Source organism: Choloepus didactylus, chromosome 4 (assembly GCF_015220235.1).
Source record: "Choloepus didactylus isolate mChoDid1 chromosome 4, mChoDid1.pri, whole genome shotgun sequence".
NCBI lineage: Eukaryota > Metazoa > Chordata > Mammalia > Pilosa > Megalonychidae > Choloepus > Choloepus didactylus.
This window is the reverse complement of record NC_051310.1, coordinates 94,303,998-94,319,822: the sequence shown is the minus strand read 5'-3', so window position 1 is coordinate 94,319,822 and position 15,825 is coordinate 94,303,998.

Here is a 15,825-nt window from a genome sequence, read left to right as displayed (position 1 = left end):
CCGCTTTTCTTCAAGTGCTTCTTGGACTCCATCCAAACCCAAAGGGTGAAGCTTGATTGATTTAATTCAATCTTTGTCACTCCTTTCCCTAGGTCAGCAATTGATTTAGTCACAGTCATGGTCAATATATAGGGTGTTTTGGGGGTGTAAAGGGATGGTATAGAGAGGGGTTTCTGGGGATGTTTCCTCACTCTGAAAAAGGGACACAAGAAAGACACTAACCATTTTTTATCTCTGGAATGGCTGGGTGAGAAGGTGATGCCTGGAGCTGTTTCAGCCATCTGACCACCATGAGGGGAGCTCCCAACACCTGAGGATGGCAGAGTGGAAGGATGGAAAGAATCTGTCATCCCTGACCCAAGTATAATCACAGAGCTGTGGAATTAACAAACTCTGGAATCACCCAACATCTGAACTTCTTCTTTTGTGATAGAATACATTTCTTATTGTTTAAGCTAATTTTAGTTGGATCTTCTGTTATCTTCAAACAAAAGCATTCTAACTTCATATCAGGCCACTGGATGAATTTTCCTGTCCTTTTTAGAGCTAACATTTTGTGATTCGACTTCTCTTTTCAAAGAAGGAAACTGAGGCTTGCTAAGAGGGGAACTGTCGAAGGCCACACCATGAGTGTGTGGCAGAGTCCAGTCCCCCAGTCTGCTGCAATCTCTCCCTCTACTCCTCTTTGCCCAAGCCCTTTATCCAAAGAGGGTGATTATTGCTGAACAGTTCACATTTCTAAGAAATGTTTCATTTTCTCACTCACCTACAGCTCTTCTGAGTTGATTGGATGAAGATGATCCTAGATCATTTTCTGCCTTGCAGTCTGTCCTCTGCGTGTGTGCTCTTGGGTCCTAGCAGATTACAGAAATCTGAAGGGAGTGGGCAGGGCTCTCTCTTTCCCAGCACATAATTAGCAGGCTTGGCAGTAACAGTGCTGCCAGCTTCTGTGGGCCCCCCAACTAATGCACTCCCAGCTACAGCTGATTTAATCAACCTAACTGTTCTAGAAGATCAGTGGGATGAATTCAAAAGGGCTCCTCATCCTTCTGCAATTGTGAAAGCCTGCCAGTGCCCAAGGGAAGGCAACAGAACTCAGTAAATCCTAATTCTCTGGCCTACCTTTGGTAGGAGACCAGATTTGTGTAAATCCAACATTCTTCTGGACCATGGTGACAATCTCAGAGATTCTCCTGGTTGCTGACCATCCAAATGAAAGAGCCTAGGAATCTCTACTGGAATTAAGCCCAGTCCTGAGGTTACGCAGGGAATCTAAGAAAAGGAGAGAAAGAAAGAGGCAAGAGAGAGCTGGAGAAACAGGCAGAACAAGAGTCATATGATTACAGCAAGGATTTTTCTTTTTCTCTTTTTCTTTTTAACTAATCATGACTATTCAAGCATATAAAAGCCAGGCTTTCTCTCCCCTCACAGTGCTTGCTTTTGGACCCAGGAAAACTAGGTTAGATTTGTGGAGCTCACAGTGCATGTCACAGGAGGTGCCCACAGCGCCAGAGCCCACCTTTCCCTCTTCCGTCAACAAGGCTGACAGTCTACGTTTACTCGTCAGTGTCAGTCAGGGTGCTTTGTTTGTAAGTCACAGAACCCAATTCTAGCTACCTTAAGAGAAAAAAAAAGAGGAACCTTTTGTAAGGAATATCAGAATGCTCCGGGCTATAGATAACATAATAATAAGAGTGCTTATGTCACGTAGTGAGAAATCAGGCAATAGGTGGTTCCACGATTGGTTCAGCAGCTCAGCGAGGTCCCCAATGATCCCCATCTCCTGGCATTTATGCCCTTGTGTAGTCTCCCCCACATAAAGTAGGCTGACCTGTGTAACCACACCGCAGAAATGGCAGCGTGTGACTTCAAGGCTAGGTCATAAAAGACATTGTAGCTTCCATCTTGGTCTCTCACTTGATCACTTACTCTGGGGGAAGCTGGATGTCATGTTGTGAAGACACTCAAGCAGCCCTATGGAGAGAAACTGAGGCCTCTAATCTAATCTAGCCTTCAGATGACTACGGTCCTGACTGGCAGTGTGATTGCAACCTTGTGAGAGACCCAGAGCCAGAACTCCCAGCTAAGCCCCTACTGAATTCCTAACCCATAGAAACTGTTTGCTGTTTTGAGCCCCTACATTTTAGATAATTCTTTATGCAGCAATAGATAACTACTACAGTCATTGAGGACCAAGCCCTTTCCTTCTTTCTCCTCTGCCATGCTTGAGTTCTTGGCTTAGTCCTTAGGTTTGTCCGAGTGTAGTCACAAGATAGCTACCACAATTCTAGCTGTTGTACATAAACATGATAATTAGCCATTTCTTTGTCAGAGAGAGAAACCTTTCCTAGAAGCCCCTGGCAGATATTCTCATAGGTCCCATTAGCAATGATTGAGTCATATGACCTAGCTGAAAGGGACACTGGGAAAGAGTATGGCAGAAGTCACAATTTGCCATCAAGAAGTGCAGGGAGAATGACTGCTGCCCAGTGTTTGCCTCTAGAAGATTTGGGTTAGTCCTCAAGTTGAATAAAAAGCTGAAAAAGACATGAACCAGCGCAGATCAGTGATCTAGGGGCAAGAACACCCTTTTGCGTTTATCCTGTTTGGAGTTCATGAAGCATCTTGGATATGTATATTCCTGTCTTTTGTTAAATTTGGGAAGTTTCCAGCCATTATTTCTTTGAATATTCTCTCTGCCCCTTTCTCTCTTTCTTCTCCTTCTGGGACTCCTGTAATGTGTATATTGATATGTTTGATGGTGTCCCACAGGTTTCTCAGGCTCTGTTCCCTTTTCTTCGTTCGTTCTTCTTTCTGCTTCTCAGACTGGATGATTTCAATTGTCTTATCTTCAAGTTCTCTGATTTTTATGCCAACTCCAATCTGCTGTTGAACCCCTCTAGGGAATTTTTAATTTCTGTTACTGTGGTCTTCAGCTCCGATGGGTTCCTTTTCATAACTTTCATCTCTCTATTGATATTCTCTTTTTGTTCATCTATTGTTTTCCTGAGTTCCTCTGATTCTTTGTCCATGTTTTCCTTTAGCTCTGAGCATATTTAGGACCTTTTTTTTTTCTTTTTTTTTTAAGTCTTTGTCTGATATGTCCCAGGTCTCCTCCTCCTCATTGATGGTTTCTAATGCTTTAATTTTCTCCTCTGCCTGGGCCATTGATTCCTGTTTCTTTGTATGTTTTGTAGTCCTTTGTTGAAACCTGAACATTTTGATATTTTAATGTGTTATTGCTGGAATTTAGACTCTGAGGCATCTGTCCCCTAAGCTTGCATCCAGCTAGTGTTATGATAGAGCTTTCCTTAAATGACAGGAGCTAACAAAAAGAAAAAAGAAAGAAAGAAAAGAACACACCTTTCCCAGTTCCCACAGATTAACCTGTGCCAGTGTTCTCCTTCAGAGCTCATTCATACAATGAGTTTAGAGAATAGCCTAAGGCCAAAGTATAGGGGACTCCCTGATCCTCTCTGTACATGCATCTTGTCTTGGGCACATACATGTGGTCCCAGGAATTCTCCCATTTACACAGTTCTGGTTCTGAATGTCCCCTCTTCCCTAGAAAACCATTTCCACACAGTCCCTGGCACTGCACTGTATGCCCCAAAGCCAGCAATCCCTTGCCCAGACAGCCAATTGACTGCTCCCCCAGAACCTACTGTAGGAGAGCTCTGTGAACTGCCTTCCACAGCAGAGCAAGTTCTGGGACGATGAGTCCCTCAGGCCACCACCAGACAGATTGGAGCAGACATACATGCTTCCAGTATGTGCCAGAGGGTTCTCTACTTCCTCTGAAATCGGGACCAGGAAAGCTCACTAGGAGTGCAGGCCAGCCCTGCACCAAGCTGGTGGGGGTCTGAGAGAGGCCAGCCAGGGCACCAGGAGATCCCACCCCTCTTCCTTTTCCTTGATTCAGCACTTGCCCTACTACTGCAGTCCTTTAACTGTTTTCTGGAGCTTTGAGAAGGATATTTCTGCATGTTCTTGCTGGTTGTTCAACCCCTCTGTGGGGGAAAGAACACCTTTGAGGACCTCATCATTGACTTGTGTCAGTTCCAACTGATTTTAGCTCGTGTCAATCAGTCCCTCTAAGATTCAAATTCCAGGGAGGAAGGGTCTAATTGACTTGGCCTGGGTCACATGACCAACCACCCATTGGCCAAGGGTGTATCCAGTGGATGGAGGGGGTAGCTACCAAAGCAAAATCAGGGGGCTACCAGAAATTGGGGAATGGTATTGTGCAGGCAAAAACAACAGATGTCTTCTGAACTCTTCTTTATTTTCTAAATGCATTCAGGTGCTTTATTAAAGAAATTACTACCAAGTGAAGCCAATCCAGCTCCCTGCCCTACAGCACTTGTCTTCATAGCTGCAACCATTTGAGCCTAACTAGTAGGCTTACCATCCCCCTAAGCACAGAACCAAATGCCTGGCTGTACACTGGAGGTGGGAGACTGGATCCTGCCTGAGGAGTCACCTTGACAATGAGATAGTTCCTTACCAAGATCTTTGTGCTCCCAGCCAGAGCACATGAAACTAGGCATGGGACTAAGTTTTTGCATCCCACCCTCACAACATCCATGAAGTGTAGACTTCATTGTTATCCCATGCTCCAGAAAAGGAAACTGAGACACAGCCAGAAAGTGGCAGAGATGGGATACAAACCCTCTCTTCAAAGGTTGGGTTGGGAGAGGCAGCCCAGCACCACTTACCTGTGTGTGCTTCAGAAATCCCCTCATCTATGCCACTTGCCTTGCATGCCTTGGTCTCCAGTCATTCCCAGCTTATACCTTCCAAACCACCCAACATTGGGGCCAGAAAGGGAAATCCTAACTCCCAGGCTCACGAAGTCCAACTCTTCGCTTTTGCCCCAGCCTCTCAGGGGCTTCTGCACAAAACCCTGCCTTATGCCCTCACTCCCTGGCCTGGCAGCTCACCCTCAGTCTCACTCATAAACCCAGACAGTGCCTCCGTTGCACAGGTGCTCTAAGAGCTAGTATTTCCAGGAATGGCGACGCTTTGTTAGAAACAACCATCACCTGGGGCATGATGCAACTCCCTCGGGTGTAAGTTACCGTCCCAAGGTGGCCGCAGGAGAGCTCCCTGGAGCAGCAAGTCCCATACAGGGTTGCTGCTAGTGACACCATCTGGTGCCACGTTTCTCTTGGGAGCTTAGAGGTTTATGCAACTTTTAGGATTTAATTTCCTTTTTCCTTTTGATCTTTATGTTTATCATTACGTCTGTGTCTGATCCATAATTTTGTGCAGTGCATATGTAAGTGGGGAAGAAGTGGTTAAATAGCTAGGAGTGGGAGGCTGTCACCATTCCTTGAAGAATCAGTGTCTTTCAAATAGGTTTTTAGAGGGGTAACAATTTATCAAAGGAAATAAGAGCAGGAATTTCTTGCCAGTTCTTCAAGAAATGGATGGCCTTTCTCCATCTCATTCTTCCTTCCTCCCTCCCTCCCTCCTTTCCTTCCTTTTTTCTTTCCTTCCTTTCTTCCACCCTTCTTCTCTCCTTCCCTCTTTTTTTCCTCCCTCCCTCTCCAAACCCCTGTTAAGCTATGAAAGATACCATGATAAACAAGATAGACACAGTTCCTGTCCCCTGGAGCTTATAGACTGGTCTGTGAGATAGGCAATTAAACAATCCTGTATCACAAGTATGATGAGGACCAAGATAGAGAAATCAGCATGCTATGAAAGTCCTAGAATGGGGTCCTAACCCAGATTTGGAACTTCAGAGATGGTTTCCTAGAGAAAACAACAAAGCTGGGTCCTGAGGGAAGAGGAGGAGTTCAAGTCTACGGAGCCATCTGTGGAAGAGCCAGGAGGCAGGTGTGAGTGTGACTCCTTCGAGGGACTGAAAGCAACTAAATGAGGTTGGAGCCAGGAGAGGAGAGAGGCAGTGTTGGGAATTGGCTAGAGATGAAATGAGAGGGCTTGTTGGGGATTGAATCATGCTCCCCAAGAAAGTCATATTCAAGTCCCAACCCCTGGTCCTGTGGGTGTGAACCCATTTGTAAATATGACCTTTGAAGATGCTATTAGTTGAGGTTTGCCCAATCTGAACGAGGATGGGCCTTAATCCAATTACAGCTGAAGTCCTTATAAGCAAAGAAAATTGGATACGGAAGAGAAGCCACGGGAAGAGGAGCCGGAAGCTGGAAGTCAACGGAACCAGGAGGAGAAAGGAGAAGGCATCACTATGTACTTTGCCATGTGACAGAAAAGCCAGGAACCCCAAAGATTGCCGGCAGCCAGAAGACACTGACCCCAGGAGGGAGAAATTCTCCTAGCTTCTGAAACTGTGAGCCACTAAACCCCTGTTGTCAAGCCAACCCATTGTGTGGTATTTGTTTTCCCAGTTAGGAAACTAAAACCGAGTTCATCACGGGTTGAATCACAATTGTTCCCATGAGCTGTGATGAGGACTTGAGACTTTGGCTGAACGTACCAACTGGGCCATCCGCCTCTTGACCACCCCGCCGCCCTCGCACAGCTCAGCTGCTGTCCGGGTCTCATCCTGGGTTGACCCCATCATGGACTGGCCTGATGGGCAGTGGCTGGGGTACAGCCGGAACCCAGATAGGTATTCTGCTTGGCTATGCTGGAGCTGATGAGGAGCCAGCACTGCCCACTGTCTGCTGTGTTTTGGGCCAATGGGCCACTTTTTGAAAGTGTGTCCTACCCCAAGCTACTGCTGTAGCCTCTTTTCCCCTTCCAGAACTGGGCGCCTGCTTCCATGCCTTCCTCTGGTCAAGGAATGTTCTGACAGCCCATTCCCCCCCAGCCATCCATTCCTGGGGGGAAGATATATATAAGACCCCAGACTATGGATCACATGGAGCCTCCATTGGTAGCCACTTGCTTGCAGGAGGACATGGAGGTGGGGGGTGTAGTTAGGGACTGCTTGAGGGACTGCAAAGCTACAGAGGTTTGGCATATTTCTTTATTTTTTTTTCCAATTCAGTTTAAATCAGACTCCAAGCCACTATCCCACTGAGCTGGCAAGAAATTCTATCTCAGGCATATCCTTGAGCCTCCCTTCTCAGCCCCAGTGTTTTGTCAAGATCTCAGGGTCTTAGGCTGTGCCAAAGCCTTGGGGTGGCCTCTCTGGTCACACCAGTGACTCCTGGACTGTACGTCATCCCAGCCCTGTGCCGCCTCAGGCATTGTGGCTCTGCTGATTTGGAGTCCCCCGTGGGGTGTGAGAATTGTGGGGGAGGCACAGGCTCTATGCCTAAGGTCTACCCTCTGTGAGTGTATCCGGGCAGCCACTCCCTCCGAGGCCCGAGACCCCTGGACGCTGCCTGGGGTCAGGCTTGCAACCCTCCCCAGTACTCCCAGCCCAAGTCACACTGCCCCATCCCCTTCTGGGGTGAAACTTTCTCCCTCTCCCTTCCTGCTGCTCTACATGCCCACCCTTCCTCCCTTCCTTTCTTCTTCCTCCAGGATACCTCAGAAAACCTCTACAGTCACAACTGGCTTCCAGTAGCTTCTGTGCTCTGACTACAAAAAGTATCCAAGGCCACCCAGGGGAGTGAATCTCCCTGGCAACGTGGAATATGACTTCCGGGGAGGAATCTAGACCTGGCATCGTGGGATGGAGAACATCTTCTTGACCAAAAGGGGGATGTGAAAGGAAATGAAATAAGCTTCAGTGGCAGAGAGATTCCAAAAGGAGCCGAGAGGTCACTCTGGTGGGCACTCTTATGCACAATATAGACAACCCTTTTTAGGGTCTAGTGAATTGGAGTAGCTAGCAGTAAATACCTGAAACTATCAAACTACAACCCAGAACCCATGAATCTTGAAGACAATTGTATAAAAATGTAGCTTATGAGGGGTGACAATGTGATTGGGAAAGCCATATCGACCACACTCCCCTTTGTCCAGTGTATGGATGGATGAGTAAAAAAATGGGGGAAGAAAAAAAAGGCACCCAGTGTTCTTTTTTACTTTAATTGTTCTTTTTCACTTTAATTTTTATTCTTATTATTTTTGTGTGTGTGGTAATGAAAATTAATTTTGGTGAGAACACACAACTATATAATGGTACTGTGAACAACTGAATGTACGCTTTGTATGACTGCATGGTATGTGAATATATCCCAATAAAAATGAATTAAAAATGAAAAAAAAAAAAAAAAGTATCCAAGGCAAGGAAGTACCAAGTGACTGGCTATTTGCTTGAAAGAGTCAGGGAAGGAAAAATATAAAGCAAATGAGCACAAGCAGTCACCTCGCCTCAGCTGTCCCATAAGGGCTTGTCTCCTCCTGGAACTAGTACTGCCACTGTCTGTCTCACACTCTCCCTGGCTCTCCCACCTGCTGATCTTACCTGGCTTGAGCTTCCCTCACCCTCATCTTCCTGGAGTACTCAGACCAGCTTAGAGCACCACTGTTTTAGTCAACTTTTATTGTTATGTTGCAGTAACATATAATCTTAAAATTTTAGTGGCTTACGACCATCAAGATTTATAAAGTAGAAGTCAGTTGTGGGTTGCTGGGGCTCTGTTCCATGTGTCTTCTTCATCCTGGAATCCTGGCTGGAAGAGAAATGCCTACTTGACATGTGCTCGTCTATAGGGAGGGAGCCTGGCTCAATGGTTCGGACGAGGCCTTGCACTCAGAGATGCCAGGGTGAAATCGCTGCATTGTCAGATTTAATGCCTGTAACACCCTCATGAGTTAGGAAGTAATATTATTCTCATTTTGTATATGAGGAATCTGAAGCTCAGAGAGGTTAGCTTGTCCAAGGACACACACAAATGTGAAGAGTGGAGCTAGAACTCAACTGTAGCTCTGCCTCCAAAGCCCATGCTCTCACTCAGTCTGCTAAGGGGGTGTTGAGCTTGTACATTTAGCATTGCTACCTCTCAAAACCCTACCAAAAAGAGTAAGGAAATAAAATATTTATAAACCCATAAGGATAAAGAGACTAAAAGAGATGACAATAGAGATATGAGGTGTCAGCCAAGTTTTGGAAGATGAGAAGCTGACGGGAGATGTGGCAGAGCTGAGAAAGCAGCGCATCAAGAGCCACAAAAGAGCCCCATGGGGATTCAAGGAAATGCTCAAGAATTGGGGACACCTGTTACCTCAGAAGGTGGGGGCAAAGGTGGGGCTGAAATCAGGAGGTTTTGTTGAAAACCATGATCCCCAGGCCCATTCGACCATTCCACACAGCAAGGTGACTACCCTCGTCCCCAACGGGAAGCTGGAGTTTTATTCTGTGGAGAAAACAAGAGAGGCTCGAAGCCACAGAAGTAGCACAGGGGAAAGAGGCTCTGTAATCTAAAAGGGAGATGAAATAAGAGTGTATAAACATTGAGTACCCCAACCCCACCCCATTGTGCACTCCATTCCAAGAATTCCCTCTGCCCTTTGTATACCCCATAGACAGGAGACTGGAAGATTCTTCTCTGGAGAAACACAATGACCCTAAAGAAGAGATCTATAGGTCCTGACCTCTGGGAGTTCCCCCAGAGAAATGGCTGGTCCAGGCCAATTACCCCACAGTGAGAACCACCAGCTGATAAGCCTCACAGCCCCTACCCTCACCCCCCACTCCCAGTATACAGACAGCTCCACAGGGTCTCATTGTTATGTAAGAATAGAAAACAAAGTGTCACCATATATTTGAGGAAACTATCCAATATGTAAGCCAGAGGCCCAGACAAACAAATAAACAAAAGAATTTGGATGAGCCAGAGACAGTACAGATGGGTAGAGAAAAATGCCCTAAAACTACAATTATCCTCAAAAACATAAGAAATGATATGTCACACATGAAACGGGAACAGGATATTAAAAAGAAAAGAAAATCCAACAATATCCAATGTGTTTGACTCTGCAGAAAATTGTCTTCAGGGTTTTGAGTTTTTTTAAAAAAGAATTTTCTTAAAAATTTTGGGAAGGATTAATGATAGTTACAAAGAATACTAAGCATCAAGTTTGAGGCAAATATTATATGGATTTTAAAATGCACTTTTTTCACCTTTTAGCATCTCTGATACTGAGATGCATCTTATAAACAACACAGTTTCAATGGGAACATTTTTTTCCTATTGGTACATAAGTAATGGCTCATCTTACAATTTATTTTGTCTTAGAAGAATTATGGTGATATCTCCAGAAGTAACAAAAAGATGTGCAAGAAGGGAAAGGTATTGTAGAACACTACATGGTTCATCAATAAACAACATATAGAGCCATGAATGGAATATAGCTTTTATCAAAAATTGTGGTAGAACCATATTGGGGTGATGAAGGGGTGATATAAAAGAGTTAAAGCTTCATCTTTGCTAACGTAAAGTAAAATGGCATCTAAAATCAATAATGCAAAAAATAACAGTATAAGATATCATTTAGACATATGCAGGTAAATACCAGAAGAAGTGACTGAAAGAATTTGAAGGGGAGAATTCAAGAATGGGGAGTTTCGGACAGGGAAATGCTGGAATTTGTTTCTGTTGTTGTTGTTATAAATCTTGTGGTACAGTTTGACTTTTTAAATCATGTATATGTATGACCCTTATTTGAATGGAAGAAAGGGAGGGAGACAGGGCCAGGGGGACAGAGGGAGGCAGGAAATTGGGGTTGCTCCATGTATCCCAGCCCTTGATCAGGACAACTGGGGGCAAAGCCCCTTCATGAGTTCTGATGGGAGGGGAAACTGAGTGTATTAGTTAGGGTTCTCTAGCGAAACAGAATCAACAAGAGATATCTATTAATAAAAGATGTATAAAAGTGTCTCATGCAACTGCGGGTATGCACGAGTCCAAATTCTGTAGGGCAGGCAGCAAACTGGCAACTCCAATGACGAAGTTCGATGAACTTCTCAGGCAGAACTGACAACTTCTACGAACTCCTCAGGAAATGCTTCACTGGTCAGCTGAAAAAGAAGTGAAGGTCCCCTATCTGTCTCACTTAAAAGTCTTCAACTGATTGGATTAAATCCAACTGACTGCATTCTCTCATTGTGGAAGACATGCCCTTCCTTAAGTCATCAGTCACAGCTGCAGCCAATTGACTGATGATTTAATAAACCAGCCTGTTGGTTTATTAACCAGCCACAAACGTCCTCGCAGCAACAGTTAGGCCAGTGCTTGCTCGACTAGACACCTGGGTACCATCACCTGGCCAAGTTGACACGTGAACCTAACCATCACACTGAGCAACTCTGAAGGGGCTGCTGTTACTGAGAGAGCGACTCCTCCTGTCAGGTTCCCTGACAGGTGCAGGGGGTGGGAGAGCCTGCCAGGAGAGTTCCATCTTCAGGACCTCCCCTCCTTCAGAGGTTCTGAAATCCTTGAAAGAAGCGGGGGGGGGCGGGGGGGGGGAAGGACCTCCCAGCAGCAGTTACGCCCAGGCCATCCTGGGCATTGCCCCCTGCAGCTCTGAAGCCTGCAGATCCAGGCTGGGTGGGGTCGCTGGCAGTCCCGCTGAACTCAGTCCCTAAACACACCACTGGGAACTGCCTGGGAAGTAGCAGGCATCCACCCCACCTGGTGGAGGAAGGGAAAATGCAGCCCGGGATTTTTTTGCAACAGCTCCCTTGTTGGGAAGAACCTTTTCACTGTCCCTTTACTGACACATGACAGTCCTCAATTTCATCTTCTTCATTCCAAATGCTCCATGGTCAGACATCTTTGTGTCTTATTCTGGAGCTGTTCCAGTTATCCATTGCTGTGTAACAAAGAATCCCAAGCTTAATTGCATAAAACAATCACCATTCTATTAATGCTCAATGATTCCGTAGATCAGAAATTTGGATGGAGCTTGCCTCTGTCTGTGAGATGTCAACTGTGTGGCCTTGAAGAGCTGGGGGCTAGAATCACCTGGAGGCTCCTTCACTCATGTCTAGCAGAGGCAGGGGTGATGTGAAGGCTGGGCTCAGCTGGGAATCCTGACCCGAGTGCCTTCATGTTATATCTCCACGTGGCTTGGGCTTCCTCCCAGTCTGGCAGCCTCGGTAGCGAGACTTCTTACCTGGTGGATCAGTGGGCATCCCAGTGAACAAGGACAAAGTCTGGCCTTTTATGGCCTAGCCTCAGAAATCACATAGCATCATGTCAGTAGTCCCAAACCTGTCCAGACTAAAGGGGAAGGGACACAGACTCTACTTCTTGATAGGTGGAACGTTAAAGAATTTGCAGCCATGTTTTAAAACCTTCACAGAGGCTCAACATTATACTACAGAATCAGAATAATTTACTTTAGAGTATTTTATATATATGTCCATTGGGTAAATTAATAGGGAACTCAATGTATTATGATGGTTAAGGATCTGGGATTAAAATCAAACAGAACTGAGTTCAAAACCTGACTTGGCCATGAAGTGGAGCAGGTCACTTCACTTCTCTACTTATCAGGTTCCTCATCAGTAAATGGGGAAAATAATACCTACCTCATAGAGGTATTTGGAGGATTACACAGGGTAGTGTAGGCAAACAGTTTATCCCTTAGAAACTTTCCTTAAGATCTTTCAAAAGCTAAATTTTCATTATTTCTATTATCTCAGACTTTTAAAGATGTGCTACCATTGCAAGTCTTTATAGATAAAGGAAGAGAATGGTCGTCTTTCTTCAGGGGCCAACACCCCTGTTCCAGTTTGCTGATGCTGCCGCTATACAAAACACCAGAAATGAATTGGCTTTTATAAAGGGGGCTTATTTGGTTACAAAGTTATAGTCTGAAGGCCATGAAAATGTCCAAATGAAGGCATCAGCACAAGTATACCTTCACCGAAGGAAGGTCAATGTCATCCAAAAAAACTCTGTCAGCTGGGAAGGCACATGACAGGCATCTACTGATCCTGGGCTGTGTTCCAGCTCCTCTCTCAGCTCCTATGTGTTCTTCAAAATATTACTCTTGGGGCATTTTGTCCTCTCTTAGCTTCTCCGGGGCAAACTCTGGGCTAGTATCTCCAAAGAATCAGCAAAAGTCTGCTTTCAAAGGCTGTCTCCAAAATGTCTCTCTAAGCTGCTCGCTAAAATGTTCCTCTCAGCTGCTCTGAGGTCCTTCTGTTTGTTAGCTCCTTTATAGGACTCCAGTGATTAAATCAAGACCTGCCCTGAATGGGCAGGGTCCATATCTCCATGGAAATAATTCAATCAAACGTTTCACTCACAGTTGATTGAGTCACATCTCCATGGAAAAACTCAATCAAAGGATTCCAACCTAATCAACACTAATACCTAATACATCTGCCCCCACAAGACTGCATTAAAGAACATGGTGTTTTGGGGGACATAATGTATACAAACCAGAACAATCCCTAATTCCTTTGGGGCATTCCTCCCCCTCCCCTTCAACCATACTGTCCCATTGGAGCAGGCACCCTCTTACATGACTCTATTGCTCTGGTCACAGGGATAGCTCTAAGGTGGACAGAAGGGCTCGGCTGGACTGATGATCATATCCCACCTTCCAGACCTTAATAATTGGTCTGGAGGAGGGCACGTGACCCCAGAAGGGTCAGTCACATTCCTAGAAGTTTGCTTTTTTTAAAATAAGCTGACACAGGCTAAGAAGCTGTGAATCCAGGATCTTCTGACATCCATGGCCTCAAGTATATGGAGAAAGCCAATTCAGGAGAAGGAGGTCACCACACAGAAAAGCAGACTGAGAGGCAGAGTCCTGGAGGCAGGCATGAAGTCTGGGTCTAGCTGTCAGCAGCTCTACCCCTGCCCTTCCTGCTGTCAGGAGCCCAATCCCCCTTCTCCTCCTAAGCTATTTGATTTATTTTCTGTCACTTGCAACCAAAATAATCCTGAGTAACACACCACCCTGATTTATATATTTTTACAAAAAAAAAAAAAAAAAAAAAGCAAATCATTTATAAACTCCAGTACTTTGACTGTTAGAAGAAAACCAATTAATAACTGTGACACATTGCACAAGTGATAAAAACTCACCAAAGTTCTGAGAGCTATTGACATGAACTTCCTGATATTCATTACTGTGGTGGGGACGCTCTGAGGGCAGTCTGCTGCCTTTCCCTGTGACCCACAAATAAGCCCTGTGCTGGGGACTAGATGTAGTTAGCTTGGCTCCTAGGCTTCTAGGACAGGGTGATAAATGCGGGCTCACGGCCTTCTCAGGTGTGCCCCTAGCAGACAGCGGCTTGCTAACACATTGCTTCCCCTTTTGCCCGGGAGCACTTGTAAACATTCCCTGGAGACTGCTTGGCTCAAGTATGTGTTTCACGGCACCTGCTGTTATATCCGTTCTTGGAAGGAGGGAGAAGGTTCTTCATTTTTGCGGCACAAGAGGGGTCCCCCCTTATCCTTTCCCTGCATCCACTGTGGATGGAGACTCGCGGGCCATGGGGGACTGGCCCGCACCTTTAAAAGCTGACCTGCTCTGTCTCTTCTCTATGTGAGTAAACATCGTTCCCGCCAGCACCTGTGTGGCAAAGCACAGCGTGGGTTGGGACCCTGGGGTTGCTGTTCCTGGTGGTAGGTGTTTTGTCCTTGTTCCCTCCATGTGCTGAGACTCCTCCCCTGGAGGTGGTAACTGGGCTCCCCCCCCACCCCGTCCCACATTTATAGCTTAAGTTCTTGAAGATGATTTCACTGAACAAAGACAATTTGGCAGGAGGGCCACTGCCTTTCCCCATCAGCCATCAGACTTTATCATCTCTGATTCGGTTCCTTCCAGGCTGCCCCTGATCCAGCCTGCAGCGTTTGGCTGCTCTCTGGCCCAGAGCAGCTAATATGGAAATAAAGACATGCCCCAGGTCCAAACAAAGGAGATTAGAGGGGATTAGAGATATTTAGCCCCGGGGCACTGCCAAAGAAACGATCCCTTGAAAGCAGTGTACTTTGATACAGTTTATTTCTCCTCTAATTGAGGCGTTGGCTTTGGAAAAAAAAGAAAAGTTTGTTAGAACATAAACAAATGATTTCTCTAAAAGTAAAAAGGAATCTTATTAAGAGAGTAAGTTTCAGGCAATAAAAGTAATCTTTCATTTATAAAGCGAGTTTCCCATCCCATCACTAAATGACTTTTTTTTTTCTTGGAAAAAAGAGAAACAGCAAACTTTCTCTTAGAGAAAAATGTGTCCTTTGTCAGTTGGAGCTGAATGACAGGCGCAGCCCACAACCTAACCTCTCAGCATGCCAGCAGGCACCGAGCCATGCCAAGAGCACACACATTCGTTTGAGCACATGAAGTCACTGGATGGAAGGTATTTATAGGCATTTAGGAGAGTCTATACCATTTCATGTGTCAGTCCTGTGAGCAGCTTTGATCAGTCATTTATTGCCTATCTTAATGTAAGTAAGAAATAAGGAGTCGCCACCTTGAAACGATATGAAAGGCGTCTGCATAGGGAGAAGTTAAATAGCAAATCCTGTAGGAGGATTTGAAATCTGTTCCGAACAGTCCTGTGGGACTATCTAGCTCTTCATCCTTTCTGCCCTGAACATAATTTGAAAAATTTAGAGTGGAGAGGAAAGCAGGGATGTGGGGGAAGGAGTTGGAGTGGCCTTCTTATTCCATCTTGCTGTTCTCTAAAAGGAGGAAATACAGATCTGATGGCTTAGAGTCCACATTCTACACCGGGCCACACTTACTGATGGGCCAGGTCTGGATGCATTGGAAGGTTACACTCCATGAATTGGCCTCTTTTCCACTTCCTGCTTTGGTGTGGCTGAAGCACAGAGCTGATATGAAACCCCCTTGCCCCTTCCTTCTTTGTCTCTCTGGTGCTCTCCTGCCACAAAGTTAAATTGCATAAACTCTGCAGTCGTGAAGCTAAATCGCAACCTGGCTCTCTCTCCCCTTCCTGTTGTGTGGCATGACTCT